We start from the raw sequence: 15,536 nt of genomic DNA, 5'->3' as shown, positions 1-15,536 counted from the left end.
TCTCAGGAAAATGTCAAAGTCAGAAGTTTTTTAAGTCGTTTTCCTTCAATAGATTTCGAACCTTTTCCCACAAATGACCGACTGATCCAGCTGGCATCAGATGTACACAGATTTAATATCAGGACACATGAGAGCCAGCAGAGGGGGAGCCAGCCTGGAGCTGCAGGAGAGGGCAGTGTGGAGCCTGGGTGATTCAGGGCCTCCCTCTCGTCTCACTCTGACTTACATGGAAGAGTGTTTGGACGTTATGACCGTAACAGAAGAAATGCACGGGCATTTCTCTAGTAAATACATTCTTCTCATATTCCAACTCTTAAATTAATACTTTTCATACAAAAAATGAGCTTAACATGAAACACAATACATTAGAACATGTTGAACAACACCTTCCCTCAGGCAGGAGATCTATTATAAGTTTAGAGAGATAACCTTCACCGTCGCTCCTCCTGCCATTCTCCTCCTTCTTCCTGGTGTTTTAGACTTTTTTGTCCTCCTGAACATTCTTACCTGCCTGTCAATCACCTGCTTCTGGTTTCCCTACTTAGCACTCCCTACCTGTAAATTAGCTCTGCTACATAAATCAGTAATCTGGACCAGTCTTGCCTTCTTCCCTGCACCCTACGCTTCCAATCCAGAAAATCAAAGTGAAAGAAAATCACATTTCAACCTTAACTTGAGCTCCTTCTCCACATTTGTGGTTAAATAATATTAATCCACTACATTTACTTTTAGAATTATCTCCACATGTTCTCATATTTCCTTCACATTTTCCTCCTCCTCTCTCCCTCGTCTCTCCTCGTCAGCCAAACCCAAACAGTTCTGTCAGTTCACTTCACCAGAAATCAATCACACTGTCTGTTTCTGTTGAACAAAATAAACCCTCAACCACACACACACACAAACTCCGTGTGTTCCCGGCTTCAACCTCCACGTTAGAGAACATTTCAGAGGAGGGAGGCGTGATGTTGGAAAGCAGCGGGGAAAAAGTTTGAATCCAGACTTCTCTGGAAGTAGAGCTCTGTTGGGATTTACACAACTACTGCCCAGTATTGAGGGTCTTGTATTTTCCTTCATACATCCAAATTACACAGCTCTATTCTGTCCTCCATGTTTTACAGTTAAAATAAATAAAAACCATGTGTTGCAGATTTAACCCGCCTCAGAGCCTCTCAGGTGTTTTCAGTTACGTTGCTGATTAGAGCGGCTCAGGTTAGAGCTCTGCTGGGAGTCGCATGAGGTCATCGAGGACTTCTGAGGAATCGCAAAGTTGTAAATTGAACCAGAACAAAGCTATCAGGAGAGCTTGTTATTTTTTTTACATATGATAAATATCTGTTATAAATTAGGATCTTGTGTGAAGTAATTAAAAACATATGTAACATCAGTGTGAAAGGTTGTCTGTCTCCTAAAGGTGCTTTTCGACAGCAGGAACCAGGGTCCAAATGTAGTTCCAGGGTAGTTGACCCTGAAAAGTACTTTCCAAAGGTCCAGGAACTTTTAGGGCGGGGCCTGCAGTGCTGATCGTTTCTGATTGGTCAAGTACTCACAGTTTTATTTCACCCACTAGGGCTGCACGATATTTGAAAAGACATACATAGTAATATCTTTGTGTTTGTTTGTGATGTTTATTGTAATCTTAATTACAATTAATCTCTGTGATTGCAAACATGTAAAACAATGAACAGTGTTTCACTCTCACTGTAAGTTGCTTTGGGAGAATCTTTAGCAAACTGTGTGTGATTTGATTCTGAAACGCAGAAAGAGAGCCGTTAGATGGAGAGAGAAGAACAGCAGCCTGTAGAGAACTGAGCTGGGGTTTGTCTGGACCAGGACAGTATTAAAGTCTGAGCTGTTATCTGCAGCAGGAACCGAGTCTGCAGCCTCGGAGACACAACTTAGTCTGATACGACCAGAGCAGCTTCCTGTGTGGGGCCCCGAGGAAAAGGAGGGGCTCCAGGGTTCGGCTGTAGCCTGGTTCGTGTACAGTAAAGCACAGGTCCAGGCTGCAGATAACAGTTTCTTTGAAGAAGAGGGGCTTTCCATTTAAACACATAATCAGAAGGTGAAATGAGATCAACTGATTAAAGCTAAATGAAGCCTAAAACACAGAGAAATGAGGCCACTTTATTGTGGAAGGACTCCACCGATAAAAGCAGTAATTTTGCCTCAAAGGACGTGGGAGTTACCCGTCTGTGCCTCAGTCAGTTAGTTACTTTGTGTTTGTGTTACTTCAGTGTTTTAAATGGTAAGTTGTGATTCAACACAACTCTTACTTAATACACAATTACACAAAGCAACTAACAGATTGCTCAAAGGTAGAGCAGCTCATGCATTCTGTGAGCTTAAATCACTGTTTTTGTCAGTGGAGTCTGGTGTGTATGCAGAGAGTGATGTAACTTATATTTACTTACTATACTTATATTTGTTCAGTTTGTGTTATTTTGTCACTTACTTTTACGTTACCAAAAATTAACCCCCTTTGTGACTCGTTCCTCGCGTGTGTGTTATATCATCAGGACGGCGTGTCGCCTGCTGCACGTCTACCTCTGAATGTATCGACTCTACCGTCACTGCGTCGCCTCGTTTGCGGCCCATAGTCTGTAACTCTGCAGCCTGATAACAGATTACTATTCATGAAAAGTAACTAAATAACAGATTACTTTACTTGTAAAAGTAACACGTTATGTTAAAACAAAAAAGTAATCTGAGTACTCTAACGGTTGACTTTGTAATGCGTTACCCCAACACTGCTCTTCAGTGAGGCGTGTCTCTCCCTTCAGTCTGCGCTTAACTGGAAAAATTGCATTTAATTGTGCTTCTCCTCTTCTAGGACTCAGCTGCAAAATTATTAAATCTTTCAGGAGGCTGCAGATGTTTTTAATGTCTGTTTTTTTATATCTTTTTATTCTGTGATTTGTTCTTGATTTTAAATGGTTATATATTGTGTTTCATGTCTGCAGCAGTGTAAATGTGCTGCTCCGTGTCTTGGCCAGGACACCCTGTCTAACCTCAATGAGACTGCACTCCTGGTTTGTTAAAGGTATAATTAAAAAAAGTGCATCTTTAAAACCATTCAGATGTACCTGTTCCTGGTTACTATAGTTCTATAGTAGTGATGCATGACTCACGGATTTCTCTCCTCCACCTCTTCAGCATGCAGATCAGTGGGGTGGGAGGAGTGGACGGCTGGGAGGTGTTCCTCCTGCAGAAACAAGCCTGCACCTCCCTACATGGCCGGACTCGTGTGTTTGACGTGCAGAGGACGCAGAGCAGCAGATCTGTAAGTGTCTCTTTACTCCTGTGCATGAATGGAAACACACAGAGGTGCAGAATTTTAGCAATGTGTTGTGGAAGAGTGCATGACGACTGTGCAGCTTTGTGTTTGTTAATGGACTGTGCAGCTTCTTACCAGAGTCACCTTTAGGTCTGCAGAGTGGGGTTTGTTTAAAAGGCATCCAAGTGGGTTCAGTTGAGAGCTTCAGGGGGGTGGACTTATTAATCACTTAAAGCAGCAAGCTCACCTGCTTTATGTCAGTTTGCAGTCTTTAAGGAAGAAAAGTTCATTCATTTTAACTTGTGAAATCACTCCTGAATGCTTATCTCAGCCTTAGCTTTAACTGCTCGTAATTCAGAGAGTGTTAATGTTGTGAAATCAGGACTCTTAATGCAAAAAAAGTCCTTTTTGAGGCACAGAAATGTGTGTAAATGAATCATTTTCATGTATTATCAGTTTGAGTCTGGATATTAATGTTGTTTGTTTACCTAGAATCACCTAGCCTGGCATTATACTAAGTAACAGAAGCTGATTATAGCACTGGAGTTATTTTCTTTAATCCTCTTCAATGAGACTTTTTAAGCCCTTTTTTCTGCAAGTATTGTGAACTTTTCTGTGTTCTGTTAGTGTTTAACTTTGTGACGAAGTTTGGAGCTTTAACTGTCCTGATTTATGACTCTGAAGAAACATGATTGAGACGTAAACCTGTCGGCTGCTGCAGTTATTTATCGGCTCTCACATTTAATCACTGTAAACGGTCTGGTCTGTCTGTAAAGCACGTTACCTGCGGTCTGTAAAAGGATCAGGAAACATCAGAGGTATACTCCAGCTAAAGGACCATTCTGCTGGTTTTCCAGGTTTTATACAACAAGCATTTAAAGCTGCAGCTGCAGATTATTTTCATTATATGTTGATCTGCTGATTAGTAAGAGAAGTTAGTTAGTACACTTTAATTGTTTTAACTGTCAAACCAAAAGATATGTACTTAACTTTTGTTAATAAGACAAAAAAACAGATGCTCACATTAAAGAAGCTCAAAGCAGCAAATATTTGTAAATAACTCGTTATTGTTCTGATAAGGATTAATCGTTATCAGAACAATTGCAGGTTAACTTTCTGTCAGTAAACAAATCTAATAATCAATTCATTGTTTCTACTGAAGTCCTACACTTTACATAAGTGCACTTTTTTCTAAAACACACCAGTATATATGAAGGACTCTCTCTGTTTCATATCTGTATCCAACATCTTCAGCCTCTGTTCTTCACATGTACAGTGTGGATGTAAAACACATGTCGCCTCCAGCAATCCATCCCATGTCTTTGAACAGCTCTGTGCTGAGCTGGGGGTCCGTTTCTCACTGTAAAGCTGTTTTCTTTTTTCTTGCTGATAAATGCTGCAGAGAAATATTTCAGAGTGAAGTCAGAGCCAGAATGTACGGAAGCTCTTTAAGGACAAAACTGTTGGCAGAGAAAACAAATGTACGCTGTTTTAAATCTGAAAGTTAAAGTTTTAGAGTAAACAGGGACTTTGTAGCTTGTTTATAATTATAATTTCCATTTTTTTAATATTCAGAGTTAAAGCTGCTGTGAGGAACTTTCAGTTCGTGTTGATTTTGGCGCCCCCTGTGGACAAAGCCGTACCTTTTATCTATCAAAATGATGATTGACAGCTCTTGTGACAAATGCGGCTCCTGCAGCTCGGGAACAGAACGCTGCAGGAGCCCCATCTGTCAACAGAGCTGTCAATCATGAGGCCACACCCCCTTTTTTATAGCATCAAATAACTAATCAAAAGTAAACTTGTCAGAAACATGAACACTGTGACATAAATCAGCAGGATAAGAACTAACTATAATGACAGAAACCATGTTTGACAAAAATGTATTTGACGTGTATTTTGATTTTATAGTTTGACTCGTGTCCCATCTGTTAACATGGAGGAGGCGGGCTTTATGAGCTATACTGCAGCCAGTCAGCAGGGGGCGACAGAGAGGGTTTGGCTTCACTTTCAGGGAGCTGTCATGTCGGCCATCTTTTTATCCAGTCTGTGGATGTACAGCTGGTTTATAGGTCAGGATTCCTTCAGTTTTCTTGGACATTCTTTGATTTTAACATTTTTGTCCCCTGTGGGCTTCCATACATCAGGCAGCTCTGCTTTATGTTACTGAAAGATGGACTGCAGACTTCAGAGGGGGAATTCATTGAGGGGGTAACCCCCCCCCAAATGCCCAAACCACCCCCTCACCAAAGCCCCTTCCTCTGCAGCTCATCTGTTTCTGATTCCACTTTTTCTACTGCGTCCCTCAACAGAAAACAGAGCTCATTACATAACACTCCTATAGGGACTGAAAATATGTCTGTACTACGTGCCACTGATTTCATCTTAAAATCGTGTTTAACTTTAATCCAGGGAAGACCAGAGGTGGTAGAAGTAACTCAAAAACCTGTTTAACAAATACAAGACTTTTGTGAACATCACGCTGGGAATCTCCTGCTACTCTGGCTGCTTCACTTTCATCCATGTGGCTCCAAGTCCTCCCTGTCGCTGACAGACGTCACATTCACTAGACGCCTCTCCTCCACGCTACAGTTTCCCTCTCTGCCTGTTTGTCTTCACCCGTCTTTCACTGGTGATATGACCTCATGGAGACACCGAGGAAGCAGCTTTTCTTCTTCTTATTGTTCATCCATTTAGAGTGAAATCGCTCGTGATGTTGGGAAAGCAGTGCACAAAGATGCACCAAGAAAATCTATAATTCCAATTAAATGCATTAAAGCTAAAGCAACGATCCTGTTTGAAAATGAAAAAATAGGGCTGCCAGTCAATTAAGATATTTAATTGCGATTAATCGCAAATTAATGTCACAGTTTTTACCTGTTGTAAATGTACCTTAAAGAGATAAGAGAAGTTTTGAATCCTCTTATCAACATGGGAACGGACAAATGTGCTTCCTTTATGCAAATGTATGTTTATTATTACTGCAACATTCAGAAACAAAGACAAAGAGTGTCCAGAATATTCTACAGAATAACCTCACAGGTACTGCACGCTCAAAACATATGCAAACATGGCAAACTGAAGCCCAACAAGCAGCAACAGACGGCATGTTGACCTGACTGTAACATTCAGTAAGAAGTCAGTGACTCTGCAGCAGGAGATAAAAATAACTTCATGTTAGCCAGAGTTTCATCACTTAAAGACATTTTTCACAGCCTGGGGCTCTCTGCATCAGCTGTGTGCTCGGCCAGCAAGTGGTGTTTAAGACCCGACGTGCTCCGGTGGTAACTCCGCCCACATCGACAGGAAATACAAACAACTTTTGTCTTGTCCAGAGAACCATCGAGCAGAGCTTTGAGCCTGAACTTGACGTTTAAAAGACCCTTTTTTTTCCATCTCTGCTCACAGAGGTTTGCTCCCTGCTTTCCCAAACTACGGGGCGGGCAGAGGGTCATTATAATAGAACGCGCGTGTTAATTGCATGTCAAAATAAATAGTGGCGTTACTGTGTGTTCACACCGAACGCGAATAGATGCGAATCTGTGGCGAGATTCCATACAAAGTCAATGCAATGACGCAAGTACACGCAAGTTCGCCAATGATTGCGACACGAATTCGCATGAGTTGAAAAAATTGAACTTCCTCGGCGAATTTGCGTCACGTGGTGTAGCAAAAGCCTCTGAACATCGAGATTCTCCTTATCGCGTTAACTTTGACAGCCCTATAAAAATACTCACGTGCAAATAGCTTAAAAAACGTCCCACCTCTGAGGAAGTCTCACCCTGACTCTTTGCTTGTATTTTTATCAGTATCATGATATTCTGTGTCTTGTCCTCTAAGGCATTCAGTGTAATGTTCCTTTAAATGCTCATTATTTAAGATCTATAAGTGTCTGCGACACATGACAGTTACTCTACAGCAGTTTCTGCTGTTTCTATCTGCTGCTGAATCTCTGCAGGTTGATTAATGCTAACAATTGAACTCTGAAGCACGCTGGTATGATTCCCATCCTCCCTCATCTGCACTGGCTCTGTTAGATCTGTCCTCTTCTCCATGAGATCATCCAGCTGTCACTCTAACATCTCTAGTTCTGTATCTAATGTCTCTATGTGTAAAACTTTCAGTAGATCCACGACTAACGACTGAGGCGTGCACAATCACAGAAAAATGTAGATGCATACTTTGATCAGATTTATGGCTGTGTTCGCCTGGTTCTGCTGGACACGAGTTCACGGGCCAGATTTTCACTCCCACAGTTCACCATAAATGTTCTCACACCCTTAAACTTGTGTTTGCATGTAGAAGCTTCTGCCTTCCACCAGAGAGACCCGTCGGTGAAGAGAAGCACACAGAAAAAGGGCAATTTCACCAATATAGTTGCATCCAAGTGGATTCAACAGATGTGGCTGTTTGTAGGATCTAAATCATTACTAATGATAACTGAGATATCATGTCTAAGTTTGCTAATATATCTATTAATAATGCTCATATTGAGACTTTGCAAAGTGCTTTATAACTGAGGATTAAATGTAAAGTTGTGATCTGAGTGCAGACTCTGCTTTGCAGCTCACACGTCAAGGTCTTGTGACTGGCTGTTTTTTATGTGACTGACAGCTACATGGACTTTATCTGAGCCCAGCTAACAGCTTGATTTGTGCTACTAACTGAACTGGATTTGAACAGGAGGAGTAAATTATCCTTAAGCAGTTTGCACGCAAAAAACTGTTTCTCAAGTCAGACCTAAATCCCTCTGTTCGTACATAAGAAGTAACAGAAGTAAGAAGATAGTAAGAAATATATTTAAAGGACAATATTGTGTCAAGTACCTCAGATTTTTTAAGTGGACTGTTACACTCAGATTTGTGTCCTGAAAACTGGTGAACTTTTATTCTTAAATTCTCATAAGTTAGGTCAGGTTCCTGGTTCGAGTCCCGGTTCAGACGTAGTGGGCCTTTCTGTTCTGGAGTCTGCATGTTCTCCCCGTGCATGCGTGGGTTCCCTCCGGGTACTCCGGCTTCCTCCTACAGTCCAAACACATGCTCGTTAGGTTCACTGGTGACTCTAAATTGCCCGTAGGTGTGAATGTGAGCATGAAAGGTTGTCTGTCTCTATGTGTCAGCCCTGTCATTGACAGGTGACCTGTCCAGGTGTAACCCCGCCTCTCGCCCAATGACAGCTGGGATAGGCCTCCGCCCCCCCGCAACCCTGAACAGGATAAGTGGTATAGATGATGGATGGTTAAAGCAGAAGGAGACAGACTTATACCATATTCACACTAGTGTCAGAGTTGAGCTAGTTAACTAGTTAGCGATCATAAATATAAAACATCTGGTCAGACTTTCAAAATACAGCAGTCCACTTAGATTGTTACCTACAGCGTCACACGTCGAAGCCTCGGACCGAGCTGCTACATTTGATGAGTTAGGTGCGAGAACAGGCCGGCCTCACTGTACTCAACAGATCTAATGTCGCCTGTGTGCTCGTTGTGTGAACACCATGATGAGGCTGCATGAGAAAGTGACAGTCAGGATATTATGACGACCTGTTAACATCTTACTGCATCCACAGACTCATCTGGTCCATAAATCTTCTTTATGTTACCGCAGCACAAACGGCAGCCTCCAGCGGTCATGTCTCAGACGTATCAGCACTGCGGATCAAAGTTTAACAGACGTAACCTTTCAGCTCCAGGCGGTGCATACCGAACGCGCATCAACACCACACACACACACACACGACAATGAAGGAGACGCACACTGAAGCTGATCCTCTGTGTGATGATGACAAAGAGGATTAACTGTGATGACGTTTTTTCACCATTTAAATCCTGTGTGTGTGTGTGTGTGTGTGTGTGTGTGTGTGTGTGTGAGTGTGAGTGTGAGTGTGAGTGTGAGTGTGTGTGTGTGTGTGTGTGTGTGTGAGTGTGTGTGTGTGTGTGTGTGTGTGTGTGTGTGTGTGTGTGTGTGTGTGTTTGTGAGTGTGTGTGTGTGTGTGTGTGTGTGTGTGTGTGAAGCCTTTTTTGGTCAGAGTTTACGTGTCTAAACGTCCAGTCATTAGCAGCGATCCAGTTATCAGGATGCAGGTCCCTCCCCTCAGAGTCTGGAGATCTCCCCTCCACCTCCCTCAGCTGACCGTTTTATCTGGTAGTGATTTCCTCCGTTACCTTCAAAGACTTTGAACAGCCTGCAGAGAATAAACCTGCCGCTGGCTCAGACTAAACACACCCGCTCCGTCAGTTAGGACGCTCACTGTCACATTATTCCTCCCAAACGTCAACATTTAGTCACAGGTGATTTTACAAAGACTGGACACCTTGCAGGGTCACTTTCACAGACTACATCTACACTCCTGTTGGGATTATTTCCCATCATGCTCCTGGTGTGAATTAACAAGAACAAAAGCAAACAATGGAGCAGTAACAGAAGCAGCGTTTGTTTTCTGTTATCTTTGCTGTAGCATTAGCTGGGTTAGCATTACGTTAGCATCATGTTAGCATGACGTTGGCGTGTTGGCGAGTTTCATTAAACAGAGATTAAACTTATTTTCCTGCATGGACATCAGAGCAGCTGAGCAGGTGTGATGCTGGTTTTACACTGACTGTAAACTGCACAAACTAAATGTTGAGTCTTTGAAGGGAACAGATGTAAACAGCCGACCACACACACACACACACACACACACACACACACACACAGACTGATGCCTGCAGACAGATGATTCCTCTGTGGCGGCCTGGTTGATAACTGATGTTTTATTTCCTGTTTATGTGGTGTCAGGGTGGAACTTTGTCTCAGATCAGGAAGTGATTTTGATTCTGTAAACTGTCTGTGTGCTCACACTGATGGATCAGTACAGGAAGAGAAGACTCTCTAAACATGTAGGAAAACTCGGTGTAATAATTCCAGCAGGAACAAGAACAAAATGATCTTCAGAGTCGGTTTTAAACGAGCGGTCTGTGACTTTGAAGTTATAGCGGCCAAGTTAGTGAAGATAACGTCCATTAAGACTTTAAAAATCAAGCTCTCTGCGTCGCTCTCTGTGTATCTGTGCAGTGGACGATCTAAACAAAGGCACATCCGGCCTGTGCACTGTAAATCGTGTCCTCTGACACCGACCTGGTGGCAGCGGAAACACACAAATTAAACATATAGGAATAATCACTCTTCTTCCTGATGGGCTGTTTGCTTTTGTAGCTCATGTAGATGCATCAGGAGGAATTTGTCTGTTTCATGAGCAGATAAAAACTCCTTCAAGTCGGTTTAACGTTGTGAAACAGCTGTAGCTGAGTTAATTAATAAATTGTGTTTGGTGTGTTTTTTTCCTTGTAAATTACCTTGTAAAAATCCTCCCGAGGCATCTCCTCCTTTCTGACTCTGTATAGGCCCCGCCCACTATGCCAATTTCCAACCAGCCCCTCCGTCGCGAAAACAAACACGTCTCTGCCATCGTTTAGTGGCGACTTGTCGAAACTTAGCTTGAAATGTAGTAATAGGCAGTAGTAACGGTAACGTTAGTAGTCAGTGGTGAGTTTGCATAAATTACGATGATGGTTACAGCTGGCTCGCGCATCGCTGAAGTGGTTGCCATAGGTTACCCATAATGATATACATAGCGTCGCCCCGTCCATTAACGGGATTGGCTCCTTAGGTTTGTGACGTCTCAAACCTGCCAGTCTGAAAGCGTGTTGTTCAGCCTGTCCTTGGTACGCTGCAGGTTAAAAGCAGACAGGCCCAGCCATGGAGGTGACTGCTCATGTTGTCCCTGATGTGTCCTGAAGAACATGTAGATGTTTACAAGGTTAAACTCTGGATTCTACTTGGCGGGGGTCTTTAAGTAACAAGAGCTACTCTGTTAGCTTTAGGAAAAGATAATGGTTTAGCTTTGAATGAGTACTGATGTTGTCACGTGGCTACAGTAAGTAATTAAGGTACATTATGTATTCAATGTACGTATGCTTCAAATCTAACGCAAGCTACATGACTTCTTAAAAGACGTCAACGCTGACAGTTGGTTTCACCCAGGAATCGATCGATTGATTGAACAGTAGTAGAAGAAGAAGGGCGGGAGTTATGTTGAGTAAATGGTGGTTAATAATGTGCGTGTTGTGTCTTTCAGGATCAGCAGACTCTCTGAGCCTCCGTCCTCCTGCTGAAGTGTCTTTGAGCCCGACGCTGACTCTGAGCCAGGTATCAACCTACCACCTCCTTCTCCTCCATCACTAACATTTAAAGATACTTGATGATGTGATGCAAATATACATATAAATAATTTGGTTCTATCCTACAAGAAAATCTGTCTTTAAATCATCATATCGAGTGTCGTGCAGAAAAATACTGAGATTTGGTTCCTTTTATAGTAATAAAGTATAGTATAGTATAAGTTCTCTTTTTTTTTTCTTGTGCGAGAAAAAAAACATTTCAAGCGTCATTTTTTGTTGGTAATCCCGTCACTAACAGTCCCAGCTGTAAGGCCCACAGTCCTCCACCTCTCCTTTCACAGTTGTTTGGTTTCTCTCTCCACCTCTGCGGCTTTCTGCCGTCGTCTGTTTGCAGGTTCATCTTAACAACAGGATTTAACTGGAAAACCAAACACACACTCGACACTTGAAATCAGCCATAAAACCTCCCCTGTTTAACAGAAGTGTCACTGCAGGCTCTTGGATGTTCTTTCACGAGAGGGGTTAACCTCCTGTTACGGTCCCTGTGGTGAGATTAGTGTGTTTGTAAGAGCTTACAGTGGAATCGTGTTCTTGAGTGAAGCTGAGGTTGGTGGCTGGTGAGCAAAGTGAACACAGGTATTTGTTAGTTAGTGGATCAATCTGCACTGAGGTCTTTAATGTGAGAACTGTGTGGCTTCGTGGTTCTGTGAGGTTCCTGGTTTATAATGTGACCAAACACAGTTACATGATAAGCTTCAGGATGTTGCTGCTTCTTTGATTGGTCGAGGGAATGCATAATGAGGAATTTCCTGCAGACATCTCACAAAACAGATATTTTTCATCTTTCCGCTAAAAGTTCTTGTTGTTTCCACTGACAGGCTCAGATTGTTATTCTAAGTGTGTGACAACATGACAGAAAGGATCCTACAGAGATAGACCTTTTAGTTACAGAGGAAGATGATTGTTTTAACCACACACAGACGTTACATCGCTCTCTGCGAACACACCAGACTCCATTCATAAAAAGTGTAATTTTACCTTGCAGAACACTTGCTGCGTTGCTGGTCTATCGCTGCCTCTATTTGTATATATATTGTATTTGAGAGCAGAAACTCTTGTGTTCTGCATGGAAAAAATTCCTGATTTTTTCAATGGAGTCTGGTGTGTTTGCAGAGAGCGATGTAACGTCTGTTTGCGGTTAAAACAATCATCTTCCTCTGTAACAAAAAGGTCTATCTCTGTAGGGATCCTTTCTGTCATGCAAGAACTTTTAGTGGGATAAGGATTATTTAGCAGCCAAAGTCTGACTGCCGCAGACTGAAGCAGTCAACTGGAGCAATTCCAAAATATTTAGTCTTGTAAGTCATTTAGACCCCGACATGTAAAAATTGGGCCCAGGTTTAAAAATAGCAGAATAACCATTGAAGTTTTCCCTTTGACATCTGCTAAGCATTGCTGCTACCATTCATGTCATGGGAGATTTAACAGACGAGGCAAACAAGAAGAAAAGCTGCAGATCAACAACAAACAACATCAAACAAAGTCAGGATGTCGTCCAATCCAAATACAGTTTGCCACAGTTAGCAGGTTCAGAGGGTTCAAAGTGTCCAGACGAAACAAATCAAACACAGCTTCATACTGGGTCTGACAGAATTCGCCTCTTACCACGTTAAAATCACAGTGACGGAGAGAGCAGCTTTTCCAGTGTTCACATTATTATTCAGTGGAAAACACAAGGAGGGGATATTAGAATATAAGTGGGTGCTTTGGCTCAGTTCAGTTAAAGAAAAGTGAGGAGAAACAGTTAAAACCGACGATAGCCAAGTGACTTCAACCAACAGGACAAACCAAATGGGCTTTTGACACAACTTAACTGTGAGCAGGTGATCCAAAGAAGGATTTTCTTCATCTCCAATTGATTCTTTGCGATTGAAAGGTCTGAACTAGTGAGATAATCCTTTATTACACAAGAGAGAGAACTAAAACTTCATGAGATGTGTAGGGAGTCCTCAGAGGGTCAAAAATGAAGTTTGATCAGAGTGTTAAAAAGGAACTAACTATAAATCTTTGGAGTGGACAGAGCAGGTTAGACAACAAATACAAAGAAAAGCAAGTTGTTATTTAGCTCTAACATTCAGTGCAGGGCAAGATTTATTGTGCGCCAATGCAAACAAGACGGTGACTCAAGCAGCCGAGGAAAACACTTTAAATGTAAGTTTTTGGTTTCAACTCAGTCAATAGCTAGAGATACAAATGTTAAAAAAACAAATGATAGGTTGAGTTATGCAACGTTAGTTATATTAGCTAGTTAGCCAGCTTGCTAGCTGTTGCTAGGCGACAGGAGCAGCGCTATGTGAAGGAAGGGCAAGGGCGGGAACAGCTGGTGACGCAAACAGGAAATCGTCTGTAGACTAGATGTCTCATTTCAGTTCGGCCTTAGTGTCTACATAGACTACGAGTGACTCATCCTCTGTAGGCCGCCTCCTTAGAAGGATGCAGCCCTGAGTTGCGACACAGCTGTTGTATGATTTAATAAACGCAGTACCAAAGGAAAGGACTGTCTAAGGGCTGGGTGAAATATTACATAACGTACAGTTAAACTGAGAAAGATTCGGTTTAGGTCAGACTTATTTTCAGCAGCTAAAGTTCGTTTTGCTTTGTTCACAGCTTAGCTTCTCGAAACAGAGGCCGTGCTGACCACCATCTACTGTAAATAATACACTGACTGACTAATAAAGTTGTTTTAACTGAACTGAAGGGCTCGTTTAAATCATCGTCCCGGATCCTTAAGAGAAGAGAGGAACTCTCGTTTTTATAGACAGATATGATCAAATGTGTTTCTGGCAGCGAAAGCTAGTCATCCTCTCTGCTGTCAGTGTGTCGGAGAGGTTCGGCTCTCGCTGCATTTACAGCAGACCATAAATTATTCTGCATGTTTTCTGTGGCGACGGACATTATCAGATTTGACCGAAACCCCAGAGCTTTTTTTGGCAAACCACAAGTATTTACCCTCTGCAGAGCTTTGGCTTGCTGTCCTCCTCTGAGAGACTAAACAGAGAGAGCACATGAGCTCCGCTGGTCCATTTCAGGGTTTAAGTAGGTTTTAAATAGATTGTAACATTTTGAAGCTTTGTAAATGTTTCTAAACTGTTGTTATGTAATCACCTTTGGAGTAACAAATTGAATGAACGTGTTTAGCCTCAGATTTGTAACAGAGCTGGCAGACTCTTGAACTGGGTTGAACTTGAATGGTTCTCATGTGGTCAGGCAGCCATGTTGGCCGTCCTCAGTGAACAGTTGTAAACAGCTGCTCTGGCCTCTAAACGAATCATTTCCCAAACAGGGTCATTTGTTTGTCTGACTGTAATTATCGTCCATGTGGTTTTTAGCATCTCAGCGTGTCTGCTCAGTGAGCCCTTATGCGACTGTTAGCACACGAGCTAACGGATCTAGATGAACAAAATGAGTTGAGGGAATGTTAGCTGATGTAGAGTGGAGGTAGATTGAATCTATTGAGCAAATTTAATGTGCAAAACGTTTATAAAGGTGGAGAGGAGTTATCCTTACAGGTGGTGCAGGGTGTGTCTCTCAGTGCTCTCCTGCAGGTAATATTTGATGTTTCATTATAGCCTAGCTCGCTAACATGAAGCAGGCTTCTCCTTTAAACTGTAACCTAAGGTGCTTTGGCACTACCCTGCACCATCTTCAATTAAACATAGTATGAAGTATCTTTGTGCTCCTGGATCAGGGCCACTCTGTACTTTAGCCGTTAGCTCGATGCTAATGCTCTGACTGCAGCTTCAGTTCACATTTCTACAAAGATTTAAAGCATTGAATGAATCTAATTAAACTTGTGTATACCCCATATGTATCTAGATTCATATTTAGATCAATGTATCATGGAGGAGTTTTACTGATTCGTGTGCATAGAGTATTTTACTCCTCCTTAATACGATGTATTCTAATGTTTGCACCTTCTTGTTGCTTTCTGTCTGTAACTCGTGTCCCTGCATCACGTTGCCTCCTTAATCTTAAGATAACGAGCTGAGGCTTGTCCCGGCAGACTGATTGGTCGAGATGCGTACTTCAGACTGTATTTAAAAC

The 15,536-nt window shown here is 42.2% G+C and overlaps 1 protein-coding gene across 4 annotated transcripts in view; it reads left to right on the top strand.

Annotated features, from left to right (window-relative positions):
- The first annotated feature begins 3,259 nt into the window (after positions 1-3,259).
- The window catches only part of col6a4a (collagen, type VI, alpha 4a), a 63,405-nt gene continuing 51,128 nt past the window's right edge, over positions 3,260-15,536 (top strand). For all 4 annotated transcript variants that reach the window (XM_069656276.1, XM_069656275.1, XM_069656274.1 and 1 more), the window contains exons 1-2: positions 3,260-3,280; positions 11,390-11,460. The gene's annotated coding sequence lies outside the window, so the exon portion shown is untranslated. The remainder of the gene's footprint in view (positions 3,281-11,389; positions 11,461-15,536) is intronic.

This window comes from Semicossyphus pulcher, unplaced genomic scaffold (genome assembly GCF_022749685.1).
Source record: "Semicossyphus pulcher isolate SPU_LCO1_2020_fin unplaced genomic scaffold, fSemPul1.0.p SCAF_9, whole genome shotgun sequence".
In the NCBI taxonomy this organism is placed as follows: Eukaryota; Metazoa; Chordata; class Actinopteri; order Labriformes; family Labridae; genus Semicossyphus; species Semicossyphus pulcher.
This window is presented reverse-complemented; position numbering and strand designations above follow the sequence as displayed.